Here is an 18,372-nt window from a genome sequence, read left to right as displayed (position 1 = left end):
AGATGAAATCGGAGGGGCCAGGGGATAAAACGGGGCAGGAGAAACGTGTCCTGTGCCCTGTGGGGCTGGGGGTGGGAGCGACAGTGAAATTCCACCCAGCAAGTTATGCCACTGCGACAGAAGAGGTATTCAGTTTCATAGATTCAATTGTACCTTACCTGGTTTTGTAGTTAAACACACCAACATGCCCCTAATCCTCTGAAGTACTACACAGGCTGAACGCTACAGTATTTGACCTTACACATTGCCACAGAAGAAACTCCAAAGTAACCTTTAACTTCAATAAAAAGCTGTGTTCATTCTTTCCTTGTGCTCCACACACAGCAATCTAATACACCTCATCATGTGGTCCGTTGCCATGGTAGCAATGAATCCAGCTGCTGAAATACAAAAGACTGACAAAAAGTTGCCTTTCTCCCCTCCACCCACCCTGAGAAAGTCAGATTTTTTTTTTTTTTTTCCTGTATGACAAGTCTAATTTGAATATGTTTCTGTGGTTGACTCAACTTCATGGGGGGGAAAAAAAAACAGAAAATGAATAACAGAGATATAAGAATAAAAGGTCCCTCAAAGCATTTAAACCAACTAATGAAATTTTAATGAAATAACTATGTACGTTTTTAAGTTGCCACGCACGAATCCCCTGAAATTCTGATTATCTACTACTTCTGCCAAATAAATATTTTTAAATGTTAGTTACTAACACAACAGGAAATGCAACAATAATCCCACAGCTTCGTTAAAAACAACAACAAAAATACATTATTCAGTAAACACAGGTGCTGAAAACACTATATCAGTATATAAGGGGCTAGTCTTAAAGTGATTTTCTAGAGCAAACTTCTAATCACAAGCTCAGATGTAGTAGGTAAAATTTATTTACTTTTCATCAATACCCTGTGTTTAATCATTACTTCAACAGATTAGGTTTCAGTTTTTCTTAAATTGATCCATAGATTTGGGTTTGTGGTTATGCAACCTGTGAAAACCAACAAAACTGTATTTGGGGATTCTGGGGTCTTGGAGCTGGGATAATATCAGCCCTGAACAATCCTGGGACCCCCAAACTAATGGGGATTTAATTATCTAAATCTTAATTAAGATTTAAGGAATCGCTTTCAGTTTATTACCAGTAGTTTAAGGAGGGGCGAACGAAAGTCCTGGGTGACTGGAGCTTTGCCTGACACCAGCTACTGTCCTTCCTCCTGCCATATAGGTACACCAGCTGGTGCTGCTCCCTGTCCTCCAGTGGGCTGCTGCTTCGTGCCCTAGGCTTGTACCGCTACACTGCTGCTCCCACTGCCTTGCTTATTTCCCAAACTTAGCTCGTATTTCATAATAATTTGTTTGTGTATCTATCTCAGCCCTTTAGATATGGACTCTCCTAGAAACAGGGACATCGTCTTATTCATCTCCCTATGTGCCATAGTTAAGAGCTATGGCTGCTAACCAAAAGGTCAGCAGTTCAAATCCACCAGCTGCTCCTTAGAAATCTTATGAAGCAGCCCTACTCTGTCCTATAGGGTCGCTATGAGTTGAAATCGACATGAAGCAAAGGGTTTGGGTTTTTTTGTTTGCTTGTTTTAATACCAAGTAACTACTGAAGGATTTGGCATAATGTAGGGCTCAGTGGCTATTTTTTGAATGGATAAGGGAATGAATGTTTCATTTGAGAGCACTGCAGGAAACCTCAACTCCTCAGGACTGTGTTCCCAGCAGTCGCTGCTGGGGTTAAACCCTTAATAGACTGCACAGGCTTTTCCTGAATGCACGGCATCACTAAGGGAGGCAGGACAGAGTAGCTCTGTGAAGTCACACACACAGCAGTTTTGAAGCCTGGCTTTTGTCAATACTAGCTTATTTAACTGGATAATTTAACCTTTCTATTTTTTTTTTATAGTGGTTAAGAGCTCGGCTGCTAACCAAAAGGTCGGCGGTTCAAATCCACCAGCCACTCCTTGGAAACTCTATAGGACAGTTCTACTCTGTCCTATAGGGTCATCATGAGTGGGAATCAACTCAGCAATGGGTTTCAGCAATGGGATACCTTGATTTACTGTTCTGTCAAAGTCCCTACGTTATAGATATGCAAAAGGGTTAAATGAGATAATCCAAAGAAAGCATTTAGCACCAAGCTTGAAATGTACTAAGCGCTCAATAAATGATGGCTAGTATTATTTGGTAAGGAGTCCATGGGTGGTACAAATGGTTATGTGCTTGGCTGCTAACCAAAAGGTCGGTGGTTTGAAACCACCCAGGGGTGCCTCAAAAGAAAGGCCTGGCAATCTGCTTCCAAAAGGTCACAGCCTTGAAAACTCTACGGGATGCAGTTCTACTCTGAAACCACACCCGGGGTCGCCGTGAGTCTGCATGGACGTGATGATGCGGTTCAGTGGTAGAATTCTCGCCAAGGTACTGCATGCGCAGCCACCACCTGTCTTGTCATTGGAGGCCTGCATGTTGCTACGACACTGAAGAGGTTTCAGCAGAGCTTCCAGACTAAGACGGACTAGGGAGAAAGGCTTGGTTATCTACTCACAAAAATCAGCCAAAAAAACCCCTGTGGATCACAACAGTGCCTTCCCATTGTGTATGGGGTCACCACGAGCCGAGGGCTCACTTGACAGTAGCTAATAACAACAATGTTATTTAGTAAAAACTCTTTTTATATATTTTGAAAAAGAGAAACAATGAGAAAGCTGACTGGCAACTGCCTTGCCCTTGCTGATAAAATTGTTGTTGTCGACCAGATGCACATTGTCAGTCATACTTCATAATGTGGGTTTGGGTAACAACGCATAGCGGATACAGCGACCATTTCAGACAAATGGCCAGGGCTGCTTGCTCCCACTTACAAAATAAACCAGGAGGGGACCTGACCAGTCAACAGGTGATGCACATTCCCTATGCAAAATGGAAGGTGGGAAGAGCATTAACTTGGTAGTCAATTTTTTTTTTTTTTACCTTTAAATATGATAGAAAAACACAGTAAGAGTTTACTTAGAAATTTACATTGGAACCTCCAAAACTGACCTGTGATTTTTTTTCCAAAATAAAATGGGATGTAAAGAATCTTAATTATAAATGGTTTCAGAATAGAAATTATATATACAGAATACTATTTTAACAGTTTACTAATGTTGAATTAACCCAGCCAAACCATTGCTATTGAGTTGATTCTGACTCGTAGTGACCCATAGGGTTTCCGAAGAGTAGCAGGTGGATTCAAACTGCTGACCTGTTGGTTAGCAGCCTGAGCTCCAAACCACTATGCCACCAGGGCTCCGTTGGATTTACAGTAGCCTTTAAAATAAGGTCACTTTGCTCTGTAACAAGTACTGTACACTGCTCACCAATATAGACTTTCAGCTGTTTTCCTCCGCAATCATATAAATCAGGAAATAACCTGACACCAGAGCTAACTGTATAGAGAAATTAACATTAAAATCCCTTTGAAGACTATGAAGCAAAGAAGACAACCATGGGTTAAAAAAAAAAAAAAGCTTGTTGCAGAAAAAAAAAATCTTTGCATTGCAAGCAGTTTGTCAGAAGAATAAAATGAATGTTGCACATTGCACAATTTTTCTATCATTAAAAAAAAAAAAGACCTACAATAATCAGCTGAGATTATTAAAATAGCTTTGGCACTGCTACAACCCTGAAAAATCTTCAGTGTTGTGACTCATGATGACACAGTCCTATAAAGCATGTAAGTGTCTGAGTGAGGCAGGGCAGGCAAAAAGGCAAGGAGCACTCACACTGGGGGGAATCAGCATCTCTGAACAGTTGGTAAGGGAAAGACTAATAGAACCACAATTTGAATAATTCACAACCATTCTTATGTGTGGCTGGCTTAGTAAAGACTCATTCACTTCTTTAAAAACCTGTATCTTGTGTTTTTTCCTCTCCTACAGATTGGCGGTACGGCCATTATATTTATCTAATTGTTCTTCATTTTGTAAATTTAAGAGTCTTTCATTTTTTTTTCATAGACCAAGAGGCAGTCGTTCGAACAGAAAAAGGGGATACCGCGTGGTTTAAAATCAGAAAAGGTGTGTACCACGGCTGCATCCCTTCACCATACTTATTCAATCTGTATGTTGAGCAAATAATCCAAGAAGCTAGAGTATACGAAGAAGAATGGGGCCGCAGGGTTGGAGACAGTCATTAACACCTTGCCATATGCAGATGATGCAACCCTGCTTGCTGAAACCGAAGAGGACTTGAAGCACTGAAGATCAAAGAAGACACCCTTCAGGATGGATTACGCCTCAGATAAAGAAAACAACTGGACTAATAAGCAACATCATGATAAACAGAGAAAATACTGAAGTTGTCAAGGATTTCATTTTACTTGGGTCCACAATCAACAGGCATGGAAGCCGCAGTCTAGAAATCAACCAATGCATTGCAGTGGGCAAATCCGCTGCAAAAGACCCCTTTAAAGTGCTCAAAAGTAAGGATGTCACTTTAAGGACTAAGTTGCACCTGATCCGAGCCATGGTGTTTTCAATCGCCTCATATGCCTGCAAAAGATAGACAATAAATGAAGAAGACCAAAGAATTGATGTCTTTGAATTATGGTATTGGTGAAGAATATTGAATACACACCCTGGACTGCCAGAAGAATGAACAAATCTGTCTTGGAAGAAGTACAGCCAAAACGCTTCTTAGAAGCAGAAATGGTGAGACTTCGTCTCACATACTTTGGACATGTTACCAGGAGGGACCAATCCCTGGAGAAGGACATCATGCTTGGTAAAGCAGAGGGTCAGTGAAAACGAGGAAGACCCTTGACTTGACAGACTGACACAGTGGCTACAACAATGAGCTCAAGCATAACAGCGATTGTGAGGATGGCACAGTGTTTCGTTCTGTTGTACATAGGGTTGCTATGAGTCAGAACCAACTTGACAGCACCTAACAACAACAATTTCATACAAAAGATCCAACCACCTAGAGAGAAACAGCTTTTCGACATAGGTGATAATACTTCAGAATGTGGCCTCAGAAAGTCAGTTTGCCAAACCCTGGTCCCTTAGAGGAGGGAGGGTGTTTATGAGGTTATTTGCTTCACTGCTCTCTCTTCAGACAGGAGGGCACCTAATTTGCAACAAACTCAAGGTAATTTAATATGAGCTGAGAAGTCATGTGCTTGAATTAAACAGCATGGCTACAAAAAGCACTGGTTGCCAGCATTAATGAAATTAAAACAAGGCAAAACTGTTTGAACCTCTCTAAAGAAACTTTTTCAGGTCTCTTTTTATTATTTATTTATAAATAATATTTATAATATAATATTTATAAATATTATTTATTTTCTAATATCACAAAGTGCTTATGTTAGGACACTAACATAAGAAAACTTATTAACAGCAACAAAAAAGATTGTGATCTACTGAACAATATTTGCAAGCACATAGTTTCTTGGACTTTTTTTGAGCAGCTGACCTAAAAAATATTAACCGGATTAGTATCTATTCTACTCATGAAAATGTCTTATGAAAGAGCAAAGCTGTTGTAAGCCATCTCAATTTTATTTAACTCAATATCAAGATACTATATTTTACCCTTAAGACATTTTGATAACACGTACTCCTTCTGAATTGTATTAACAGTGTTATAAATAATACGAATTCCTTTGTGGGATTCTACTGTTGACGCATCACAGAAAAGATGTGATTTTAAATAACACTGTGAATTGATTGCTATCTATCCTACATATGACTTATTTTGTTCCTCAAGGCTACTTGCCCTACTCACTTATGGAGTTTTCTTCCAAAACTCCTGTTTTTGTATTTTTTATCTCTTTAAAATACACAATTATACAGTTAGGGTCTGGATTGATCATTATCAGAAAACATACTTGGTTTTTAAAATTAATAATAAAAAGTCACATTTATTGTTCACTTTTTCACTATAAAGGTAATACACATCCATCACAGAGAAGTTGAAAAACACAGAAGTATTTACGAAATAACATTAAAAGCATTCATAATTCAACTAGCAGAAGTAACCAATATCAACATTTTGATGTATTTAACCTATATATTAAAATAGTTGTATAATTTTGAAAATCACTTCTTTTTTGCTTAATGAAATAAATGCATAATAAGCACATTATGATATTATTTATTCTTTGGAAATATTATAATAGTTGCAGAAAATGCCACTGTTTGGTTGTATCAAAGTTTATTTAACCTACTACCATCAAGTTGATTCCGAGCCATTGTGACCCTATATGAACAGAATAGAACTGCCCCACAGGGTTTCTCAGGTTGAAATCTTTATGATAGATTACCATGTCTTTTCGCCCATGGAGCAGCTGGTGGGTTTGGTCTGTCAACGTTTCTATTAGCAGCCAAGCACTTAGCCACTGTACCGCCAGGGCTCCTTGGAGTTTATTTAGCCATTCCTTACTGTTAAATACACACTTAGTCTTTTCAAGGCTTCTTATTATAAGCAATGCATCTTTGTATATAAATTTTTAGTTACATCTTGGGTTATTTCCTTAGAATAGGATCCTAGGGGAGAACTACTGGGCTTAAGTTAGAAAATCTAGGTACAGAATTTTAGAATGGGCAGATCCCCACCTATAATTTAATCTAATATCTTATTTTATTGATGAGGTAACTAGGACTCAATGAGGTGAAAGAGCTAGTTCAAAGTTTTGCCAGGAATTATTCTAATACTAGAAGAGGACCTGGGGTTCTTTGACCAAGTCTGGTTTTTCTAATTTCACCCACGCTGACTATCAGTGGCAATTCATCCAAGGTGTTCCCTCCCAGTTCCAGTTTGATGTCTTCTGTGAGACTCCATGAATGTGCTCTAGAATCCAAGTCAGGAATGGGAGTTACTTAGAGCTGGGTGATACTGCTTTCTCTGTCAGGGGCAATCCACATGGCAGTATCTTGAAAGCCACCTTCCACTGATAGCAAAATAGAATGGATCCTGAGAAACAGTAAATATTCTCCCAGACCCAAATTTCTCCTGTGGAGAACAAAAGGAAAGATTCCAAGGAAAGTTGAGGGGTCATGATGCTCATAAAGTTAGTGAGCTCAAATTCATACAAAATTAGGCCAGAGCCCTTTTATGGACTCTGAGTTCTTTTATGTCTTGTATTCTGTTGGTAGAGAAGAAGGTCTGTGTGATTTGAATGGAAGGTTGTCAGGTAAACCAATAAGTATGTGTTTGGTCACCCTCTGTGACAATCCTATGTCCTGAAAACCCAGGTTAGTTTGTACAGCCATGACGATGTCTCCGTTTGATGGGATATATTCTTTATTGGCTATAGGGAAAAGGGAAGGATATTTTTGAAAATCAAATCATGAAGTCAAGGAAACAGGCAGATTCCTGAGACCGCACTCCTGAATTTCATTTTCTTAGTCTGAGTACGCTGTACTAGTGTCAAAGACAGGCAGATTTCCTGAGAACTTGCTTGTAAAAGAATTCATTTTCTTAGACTGAATAGCTAGTACTAGAGACTATTGTTTCTGGTCTCTTCGACTTATTCCAAAATGAGACGACTTATTCTAACTCAATAAATTTTAATTAAGTGCCTTCTAAAAGCATATTGTATTAGATGTAGGCAGAAACATAAATAACTTACAACCTAGCTAGGGAGATAAGAATACGGATAAAGAAAATATAACAATATATGAGAAAGTATATACTGACTTGAGGGTGGGAGATAATTAGGCCAGTTTAGGCAGAATATTTAGTGCAAGGGGAAAAAAAACAAAACCACCCATACAGTGTCTAAAAGCTTGGAAAGCATTTGTTATTAAGATTTATTAGGTATGTTTTCCAACATTCTTTTACTTTGTGACCAAGGACTTAAAAGATACCAGCACAGCATGCATTCTAAAGCTCTACAGAAGGACGACTGTCGTAGCCTAAGAGTGTATTCAGTGGCCAAGATTAGATGTAGGAGTGATCGAGTTACTGAGTTTCTCCCTTCCTTTGTGATGCTTCCCTTGGAAAAGACACATAATTAAGTAGTTGATGGCTGGGGGAGGAAACCCTGGTGGCGTAGTGGTTAAGCGCTACGGCTTCTAACCAAGAGGTTGGCAGTTTGAATCTGCCAGGCGCTCCTTGCAAACTCTGTGGGGCAGTTCTACTCTGTCCTACAGGGTTGCTATGTGTTTATTGTTATGCACCCTGGAAAGGCTAATTACTGATGGCAACAATGACAAAAACAAAAGATGTTAGAAAATGAAGCAGGTTAGAAGGAAAATTAAGGTAAGGCTATAGGAGACAAAATTATTATTAAAAAACACAGATTAATAAGAGTCTGAAAAGAATTTAAGGTGATTTAGAGGGAATGAAGGAAACAGAAGCACATATGGGGTCACCATGAGTTAGAGTTGACTCAATGGCAACTGGTTTTACTGGTTTTTATGTGGATCAGGATAATACAGAATAAAACCACTAAGAAGTGGAGAATGGAGAAAGAATACTGGTGAAAAATGATTAAGAGAACTGCTTGAATCAACGGAGACAGGCAACAAACTAATATTTGAAATTTCATTCTCTTTGCTGAAATAAATTTCATTACTGGAATGAAAGGAAAAGGTCCACCTAGTAGTTGAACAAATTTTTATATAAATTGACCCACAGTATAAAGATACCAGGCACTTTGGACCCTTCTGGGTGTCTGTGGTAGCAAGTACTCCATTAGCACAGATCTTCCACCTGACATTTAAGAGGTTCCCATATGTGAGGCTGAGGAGTTAACTGGAGTCATCTCTGAGATATTATCTTTGCTCCAAACGTTACGCTGGCCAATTCTTCATTAGAGTACGGTATTTGGTTCAGAGCCTGATGGTGAAACATGAAATGGAGAAACTGGAGAAGGTACAACAGTGAACACAAACAGGAAGGAAAGTGGAATATAAGACTGTGAGGGAGGTGCTTAGGCATTTGAAAGGATATCTGCTCATAAATAAGGTTAGCAGGTGTTCTTCTTGTTTTTTTTTTTTTTTTTTTTTTTTTACCAAAGGCACCACAGTATGCTTTTGTCAGGTTAAACATTAGGATGAACCATGCACCACAATGTAAACATTCTGGCCTATACATAAAAAAAAAATAAAATTTTATTATTATTATTTTTTAATACCAGGCTAAATAGCATTACTATTCTCTTTTGTTCATCAGATATGAATAGAATTTTCAGAGGATATTAGCCACTCATGTTTGCCATACATGTAACATGTAATCCCAGTGAAGTCACAATTATGTGTTTATATTGAGCAGAAAGTGTAAGTCACATGTTAGATTCCGTGGTTTAGACTGCCCACCCATTTTGTCATAGTAATAATATTCACAACAATAAACACAAAGACTGTTTTGTCTATTTCAGGTTTTATAATATCTTTGGTAAACATCGTAGACCAATTAAAAAATAAAAATGTGTGTCTTATCATAAAAAGTCCAGACTTAATGGTCTGACTGAGACTAGAAGGACCCTGGTGGTCATGGTCCCAGGCCTTCTGTTAGCCCAAGACAGGAACCATTCCCAAAGCCAACTCTTCAGACAGGGTTTGGGACTGGACAATGGCATAGAAAATAATACTGGTGAAGAATGAGCTTCTTGGATCAAGTAGACACATTATAGTATGTTGGCATCTCCTGTCTGGAGGGGAGCTAAGAGGGCAGAGGGGGTCAGAAGCTGATCAAGTGGACACAAAAAGAGAAAGTGGAGGTAGGGAGTGTGCTGTCTCATTAGGGGGAGAACAATCAGGAGTATATAGCAAGGTGCATATAGATTTTTGTATGAGAGACTGACTTGATTTATAAACTTTCACTTAAAGCACAATAAAAAAAAAGTGTGTCTTATCTTAGTCATCTAGCACTGCTATAACAGAAACACCACAAGTGGATGGCTTTAACAAAAAGAAATTTATTTTCTCACAGTCTAGTAAGCTAGAAGTCCAAAGTCAGGGCATCAGCTCCAGAGGAAGGCTTTCTCTCTCTGTTGGCTCTGGAGGAAGGTCCTTGTCATCCATCTTTTCATGGCCTGGGAGCATCTCAGCACAGGAACCTCAGGTCCAAGGACCTGCTCCCGGCGCTGCTTTTTTGGTGTTATGAGGTCCCCAACTCTCTGCTTGCTTCCCTTTCCTTTTATCACTTGAGAGATAAAAGCTGGTGCAGGCCACATCCCAGGGAAACTCCCTTTACATTGGATCAGGGAGGTGACCTGAGTAAGGGTGGTGTTACAATCCCACCCTAATCCTCTTAACATAAAATTCCAATCACAAAATGGAGGACAACCATAGAACACTGTGAATCATAGCTTAACCAAGTTGATACATGCATTTTTTTGGGACACAATTCAATCCATGACAGTGTGCAAACATATTTTCTAATTATTTATAATCTCATCAACCAACCAATAGGTAGTTACCTATTCCTATCTGTCAGAATTCCTATTTATTCCTATTAGTTGGCGGTTCAAACCCACCAGATGCTCCCCAGGAGAAAGATGTGGCCGTCTGCTTCTGCTGCTTTTACATCCTTGGAAACCCTATAGGGCAGTTCTCTGTCCTACAGGGTTGCTATGAGTCGGAATTGACTCAACGAGGGCAGTGGGTTTGGTTTGGTCTTCGTATCTGTCTCTATATAAACATGTCTCTTGATTTTTAAACACTGTTACTTCTTAAGCTGCAGTCTTTCACATTCTAGGGGAGGCTACAAAAGTTATGACTTCACTTTTGAAAGAAGTGTGGGAGCATGCTGAGGGAGGACGGTGAGGGATGAGTTGTGTGTAAGGGAAAGTTCAAGCAGCTATATCATAGAGGCTGTTGTTTATATAAGATGAAAACCCTACAGAGGGGTTTTTTAACATTATGGGTAAAGAAGAAAAAGCCTATGTAGAGAAGCTGCCCAAGATTCCACTCTGAGACAGAGGGACCGGGGAGGTAGAAAGAAAACTTTGCAAGAGTGCTTCTGTAGAAGCTAAGACAAAGGGGATTTTTGGGGGGAAGAAACTTTAATGGGTTTATTGCTTACAGATAGTCTAGTCTGGAAGAGAAACTAAACTACTCCATGTAATAGAGAAAAACGCTGTGTTCACTATGGCTGGGGCAGCTGGAAAATTATGAGTTTTTAACAGTAATGGCGAAGGGTTTGGGGCCTAGAGCCAGAGAGGGTGTTGAGGTTCTGAACATGGGGAACAAGGGGCAGGTCAAAGGGAACTCCTACCTGTAGGAAAGCAGGTCCAAAAACATGGTAGGCCTGGAGGACAACAGCCAACATGGGACCCCCTCTGAAGGGCATGACTTATCATCTAGGGAATAATTATGCTGGCGACCAAATCTAAATATTCTTACTTGTGATATTTCTCTGCTTTTGCCAAGAATTTAAGATAACTTTGTGAACAATTGCTCACTGGTCTCAGCTTCACAGTGGGTAATTAAATTTCCAAGCTCGGAATTGGGTGTGAGGAGCACTTAGCTTGTCTTTCTGGGGTGATACGATTGCATCTCAGACCTCTCTAAGAAAGTGACATTTGAAGTGACACCTGTGAAGAATGAGGATGAGGCTTTTCAGGCAAAGGGTGAATTCCCTGAGTGGGAAAGAGTCTGATATGTTCAAGGAACACAAGAAGACGAGATAGTGCATAAAGAGGAGAGGGCCATGGTATGAAGCTGGAAGAGCTGGCAAGGACCAGGGCTTTGTAGGCCATGTCAGGGATTCTGAAATTTATTCCAAGGGCAGTGGGAAGCTGCTGAAGCATTAAAAAAAAAAAAAAAGATAGTAACATATCCAACTTTCATTTTTAAAAGAATACCCTGGCTATGGTATGGAGAACAAATGGAAGAAAAACAAGAATGGATAAAGTGAAACTAGTCTGGAGGTTGATTGGTGATGGTGGACAAGAACGATGACAATAGAAACAGCAAGAAGTAGACACATTTGAAATATATTTTGGAGACAAGCAGGAATCAGTCATAGACTGAATGTGGGAGATTAATTAGAAAAAGGTGTAAAGAAAAGCTCCCAGCATTCTGGAGTAAAATGGAGGTGGCGTTTACTATGATGCAGAAGTGTGTGTGTGGGAGCATGCTGAGGGAGGACGGTGAGGGATGAGTTGTGTGTAAGGGAAAGTTCAAGCAGCTATATCATAGAGGCTGTTGTTTATATAAGATGAAAACCCTACAGAGGGGTTTTTTAACATTATGGGTAAAGAAGAAAAAGCCTATGTAGAGAAGCTGCCCAAGATTCCACTCTGAGACAGAGGGACCGGGGAGGTAGAAAGAAAACTTTGCAAGAGTGCTTCTGTAGAAGCTAAGACAAAGGGGATTTTTCAGGAAAGGAGGCTGGTCCTTAAGCAGAAAGCTGCTGAGAAGTGGAGTAAGATAAGAAAGGAAAATGCATTCATCGGCTTTGGAATATGGAGATAACGATGACCTTAACAAGAACTGTTTAGGTGGAATGGTGAGGGATAAGAAAGTGAGAAGAACGGTAGGTGAGGAGGCAGAGTGAGCCTGTGTGATTTTTTTTTTCTTCTTTTGAGAAACTTGTATTTGTAGAAGAAAAGAAACAGGGCAGCAACTGAAAGGAAATGTGAAGGCAAGGGAATATAGGCAATTCCAGAAAATATTTACCTGCTGAGGAGAGTGGTCTATTAAAAGTAGAAAGATTGAAGCTCTCAGAGAGAAAATGACTAATTGTGCTCAGTCCCTGAGAGGGTAACAGGAGATGGCATACAGAGTACATGTGGAGGGAAGCTGCCTCTCCTGTGTCATGAGGGAGGAATGAGAAGACGAGTGCCAATGAAGGTGCATTTGTACATTTAGGGATGGAAAGAAGAGGGGATTCCTGTCTGCTGGTTTCTACATTCTCAATGAAGTAGGGGGCAAAGTTATCTAGCTCAGAATGAACAATGGGGAGAAGAGGTTTGAGGTGAGAGGAGAGATAATGAACGAGTCGTGACAGAGACTAGAGAAATAGGACGATTGCCAGGCAGTGCTGCAGGCAGATCTGAAGTGGTGACCATGAATGCAAGAGTGATACCCATATGCTTTGGTGTGTGGTTTTCTTCAGCAAAAGCTCAGCCAAATAGGTGTGAGTATGGATAAGCCAGGTGAGTCGGTTCACTCAGGAGCTGGCTATTGACAGGTGAGTGTGATAGTAGGGAAGACATGCGAGGGACCTGAAAGTATGAAAAAGGAAAGTGTGTACAAAGGATGGGCCATCGAATCTAAGCCAAGCAAGGAGGGAAGTAAGGACAGGAGGAGGTTGACACATGGTGAGAAAGAGTTAGGACCAAAAGTCCCTGTAATAAACAAAAGTAATTGCAAATGTGGAGTAAGTATGAGAGCAAAGCAGTTGGAGAGAAGGGTATCTGATTCTGTGATCGTGGTGATGGTTCAGTTTCCGAAGATGGCCAGCTCCAGGAGCCACAGAAGTGGATGGTTGGGGTCAAGTGGAAGGATTCTTTTACATATGAGGAAAGTATTGATTATATCATCCATCAGGATACTGAAGTAATTAAGAATGAAGTTAAGAGTTGGAATAGGAATGTTTCTGTGACCTAAACAGAGTCAATCAGAGCCCTGTGGAAGACAGAGTTAATCTCTTTTCTCTGTGATCTATGGCTGGGCGGAAACCCTGGTGATGTAGTGTTTAAGTGCTACGGCTGCTAACCAAGAGGCTGGCAGTTTGAATCCACCAGGTGCTCCTTGGAAACTCTATGGGGCAGTTCTACTCTGTCCTATAGGGTCACTATGAGTCGGAATCGACGCAACGGCAGTGGGTTTTGGTTTTTGGTATGGCTGGGTAGACTGTGCAAACTTGGAGTTGCTGGTGGCCTTCTTCATCACTGCATTGATAGAGCTTGCTTAAGTATCAATCCAACACCAGAAGAAAATAGAGCTGAGGAAGGGTAAAGAAACAGGATAACCTTCGAACTCCTGGATCGACCCCTACCTGAAGCCTGATCATCTCTTTTTTTTTAAAATAGTTTGAGTGGAATTTTTATCACTTGCAAACATAAAGCATAGGTAAATGTAGATGAATCTATTTGTAGACGACATGATGATGGACTAAATTGTGTCCCCCCCAAAATGTCTGTCAACTTAGCTGGGCCATGATTCTTAGTACTGTGTGATTGTCCACAATTTTATGTGATTTTTCTGTATGTTGTAAATCCTATCACTACGATGTAATAAGATGGATTAACAGCAGTTATATTGATGAGGTCTACAGGATTAGGTATTATCCTAAGCCGATCTCTTTTGAGATATAAAAGAGAGAAATGAGCAGAGAGACATGGGGACATCCTACTACCAAGAAAGCAATGCTAGGAGCAGAGTGTGTCCTTTGGACCTGAGGTTCCTGTGCTGAGATGCTCCCAGACCTAGGGAAGACTGATGACAAGGATCTGCTTCCAGAGCCAACAGAGAGAAAGCCTTCCCCTGGAGCTGGCACCCTGAATTTGGTCTTCTAGCCTACTGAACTGTGAGAGAATAAACTTCTCTTTGTTAAAGCCATCTACTTGTACTATTTCGGTTATAGCAGCACTAGATGACTAAGACAAAAAGGAAATATATGTAGAGGTAATAAAAGCATTGGCTATCTATCTAATATCCATTCTCCTGTTTTTTCTTGCTGGCAGAGCACTGAATTTTTTTCAGCTGTTCACACCTCCACTGTAGGCCTCAGGAAAGGGTCTAAGTCAATCACTGCTATTGCAGTTCCCTTGCTAGTGATGCCAACTGATGTAAAGGAAAATATGCTGGGGCGGGGAAGGTGTTCTGGGAAAGGTCTCTTCACTCAAATAAAGAGACTTGAAGGGAGAAATGAAAAGGCTGGCACATCAGGGGTATGGCAAATGGCTCTGTGTGGTTGGGGCACAGGCTGAGTAGAGAGGCAAGGCCCACAAATAACCCGAAAGACAGTAGCACTCAGCTTGCTATTGCTGAAGTGTTGAAAAGCAGCAGATGCTAGATTGAGTGAAGGAGTAGGTCCAGGAAATTATGAATCAAGAAGCAAACCATTGTCTGAAAATAAGCTTTTTATTTTCTTTTTACATGCTGTGTATTATGGGGTTGTGTTTTGCAAATGGTTGCTAAAGGGAACAGTCTGCTTCCTGGTTTCTGATTATCAACATTTCCCAGGGGGTTCTGCACTGTTGGTGCCTAACTCCTGCCCTTGTTCTTCCTGGAGCTCAGACTCCCTGAGGGGCAGGCAACAAGCAAGTCAGAGGGCATCTCCAACAGGAGGCATAGGCCTATCCATCCCCTTTAGAAAGAGAAAAGTGTCCCATTATCCTGCAAAGCTTGCTACTTCAGCTTCTATTTTATTCAGTCAAACCTCCGGCACATGATTTGGCCTTTTCTATATCGTACGTACTCTTCTGGAATCCCATCCTCCCCATCAAAGGTATCTTCCAAACAGAAGCTTCCTAAAATATTTTTTAAAATGGAATTCCCTTTCTCAGGAACTTTTTGTCTTTTCTTCTAACAATGTCACTCCCTCTAGTCCAGGCCCCTAGAACCCAGCCAATTCACTCTAAACATTGGGAATGAAATAACGGGCCACGGTTAAGTTAACCACCTTGTTACCCTGCTCAGAGGACACATTTGTATTTTAATAGGAACCTTCTAGTAACAGTGTTTGGAAACCACAGAAAGCTATTGAATCTAGCTATATTTGAACAGAGGAGAACAGCAACCTGAGAGGAGCTAATCTTTTGAGTCTCAACTTTTGAATTCAGGGCCTAAACCCATTGTTGTCGAGTCAATTCTGACTCATAGCGACCCTACAGAACAGAGTAGAGCTGCCCCACAGGGTTTCCAAGGAGGACCTGGCGGATTTGATCTGCCAGCGTTTTGGTTAGCAGCCATAGCACTTAACCACTGTGTTACCAGGGTTTCTAACTTGCTAATTGCATGGCCTTAGACAAGTAATTTAACCTTCTGAGCCTCAATGTCTTCATCCAAAAATGGAGATTATAGTAGTACCTACCTAATGGAATGCTAGTGAGGATTAACTAGGTAACATATGGAAAGGAACTGATGTATAGCCTAGTATAGAGTAAATGTAGCTCTTGACACTTTGGGCAGTACAATTCTTTGTTGTTGTGGAGACTGTGCTGAGCCTTGCAGGATGTCTGGCAGCACCACTGGCCTCTAGCTACTAGATGTTATTAGCACCCTCCACTCCTACCCCAGGCATGACAACCACAAATGTGGCCAGACATTGCCAAATGTCCCCTAGGAGGCAAAATTGTCCCCAGTTGAGAATTACTGCTTTAAAGTGAAAATCCACCACAAATAAACATTGGTGGATTATTTTCTGTCCTGAACATGTCGTTATTTAGTTATGAGTACTGACATTTAAAACAGTCAAATTAAAAAAAAAAAAAAAAAAAAAACTTGTCATTTCAAAGCACTAATTATCTGTTTCATGTATCTGTACTTCTTGAAATTTCCACAGGACAGGATGCGAGGTGGGGCCCTATATCTGATGGCAGAATGACTTTCAAATGCTGACGTCTTTGATGTCTCATTTTTCACCTTAAAAAAAAAATCATTCTACCAAACAGTAAAAAATGACTTTAAAACAAAAATGAGAAGGTAAGGGGACAGGGAAACAAGATTAATGGAAACAGAAAAACCAGAGTGGAAATAATGAGAATGCCCATGCATTGTAAAGAATGTAACTAAGTTTACTGAACAATTTGTGTAGAGATAGTAGAATGGGATGCTAAACTGCTATGGAAACCTTCACTGAAAACACAATGAAATATCATTGTCGGGAGGACAGTCTGACTCTACGCCTTCCATCTGGGCTGCCTAAATAAAAGCCTCGAGCACAGAGCATTCTCTGATAAGGAGACTTAGTATTGAGTTGCCTTCTTTCTCTCGGTTCCTTATCTTTATCAGAGAAGCCTTCCTCCATTTGAGGCACATAGTAACTTTCTCTGTCTCTTGCACATGCGTGGGCACCACACAGCACCTAGCCAATCCCAGGAGAGAGGGAACAAAGTTTCTCATGCTACAGCACAAGGGGGGAAGTGTACCAGATTATCAGAGTTGATCTCAACGAGGAGACTTAAAAAAATACAAGCTTTACAAAGCTGAACATGAGTACCCTCAAGTCTGCTAGTTCACTACAATTTACTAAGTAGTCCTTATGTAAATTCCTGGCACGTAGCCATTACTGTCCACCGCCACTATAAAATTTCTGCTCTCCCACTGTGGGGTGTGGAGATCTGCTTTAGTCCCGCAGCCGCACAGGACTCACCTCGTATATAAGTCTCCCTAAGAAACTTCTCTGCTGCCAGCCTGGAGTTGCCCACCTCTTTCTTCAGCCTCTCTGTACCCTCTGTTTTTGGAGGCAAGTTTCATGTTACTAGCCCGTGCTTGCACAACTGGCGAGCCAGCCAAGAGACCAAAGAAACAGTGAGTAGGAGTGAAGCCTCTGTGGGAGAAATCCCAGGTTGTCCAGCAACCTCAATGTGGAGAGGTCTGGCCCATACGCTTTACCGTGGGCCTTAGTTATCTAGTGCTGCTATGACAGAAATACTACCAGTGGATGGCTTTAACAAACAGAAGTTTATCTCTCACAGTCTAAGTGGCCAGAAGCCCACATTCAGGGCACCAGCTCCTGAGAAAGGCTTTCTCTTTTGGTTCTGGGGGAAAGTCCACTGTCATCAGTCTTCCCCTGGTCTAGGAGCTTCTCAGTCCAGGGACCCTGGTTCCAAAGGACACGCTCCACTTCCAGCACTTCTGTTTTGATGGTATGAAGTCCCTCTCCTCTCTGCTGGAGTCTCTCTTTTATATTTCAGAACAGAATGACTGAAGATACAACCTAATCCTGTAGATTGTATCTTGCCTCATTAACATACCCAGCACCGTCAAGTCGATTCTGACTCATAGCGACCCTACAGGACAGAGTAGAACCGCCCCATAGAGTTTCCAAGGAGTTCCTGGTAGATTCGAACTGCCGATTCTTTGGTTAGCAGCCGTAGCACTGAACCACTACGCCACCAGGGTTTCCCTAATTAACATAACTGCCCTTAATCCTGCTTCATTAAAATCACAGAGGTTAGTATTTATAATAAACTAACGGGGTAATTACATCAGATCACAAAATGGAGGACAACCACACAATACTGGGAATTAAGGCCTAGCCAAGTTGACACACATTTTAGGGGAACATAATACAATCCATGACATTCCACTCTTTGGCCCACAAAAATTCATATCCGTGCCACATATAAAACACACTCATCCCATGTATCATCCAAAATGTTCTATAAATTCCAAGTCCAAATTCCATCCTGGGACAAAATCCTTCTCTATCTGTGAAATCTAGCATACAAGTTATCTGTTTCCAAAGTACAATGGTGGAACATGCACA

At 40.8% G+C, this 18,372-nt stretch overlaps 1 protein-coding gene across 15 annotated transcripts in view; it reads right to left on the bottom strand.

The window, feature by feature from the left end:
• Nucleotides 1–18,372, bottom strand: part of DTNA (dystrobrevin alpha) — a 451,514-nt gene that overhangs the window by 228,754 nt on the left and 204,388 nt on the right. Inside the window, exon 1 of one of the 15 annotated variants that reach the window (XM_049901505.1) lies at nt 159–2,964. The exons of the other annotated variants lie outside the window; for them this stretch is intronic. The gene's annotated coding sequence lies outside the window, so the exon portion shown is untranslated. Of the gene's footprint in view, nt 1–158; nt 2,965–18,372 lie in introns of those variants that run through there. 15 annotated transcript variants of the gene reach the window in all.

The sequence above is a fragment of the Elephas maximus genome, chromosome 11, assembly GCF_024166365.1.
Source record: "Elephas maximus indicus isolate mEleMax1 chromosome 11, mEleMax1 primary haplotype, whole genome shotgun sequence".
Classification (NCBI taxonomy): Eukaryota; Metazoa; Chordata; class Mammalia; order Proboscidea; family Elephantidae; genus Elephas; species Elephas maximus.
The sequence above is the reverse complement of the archived record's forward strand: the minus strand, read 5'-3'. Positions and strand labels throughout refer to the sequence as shown.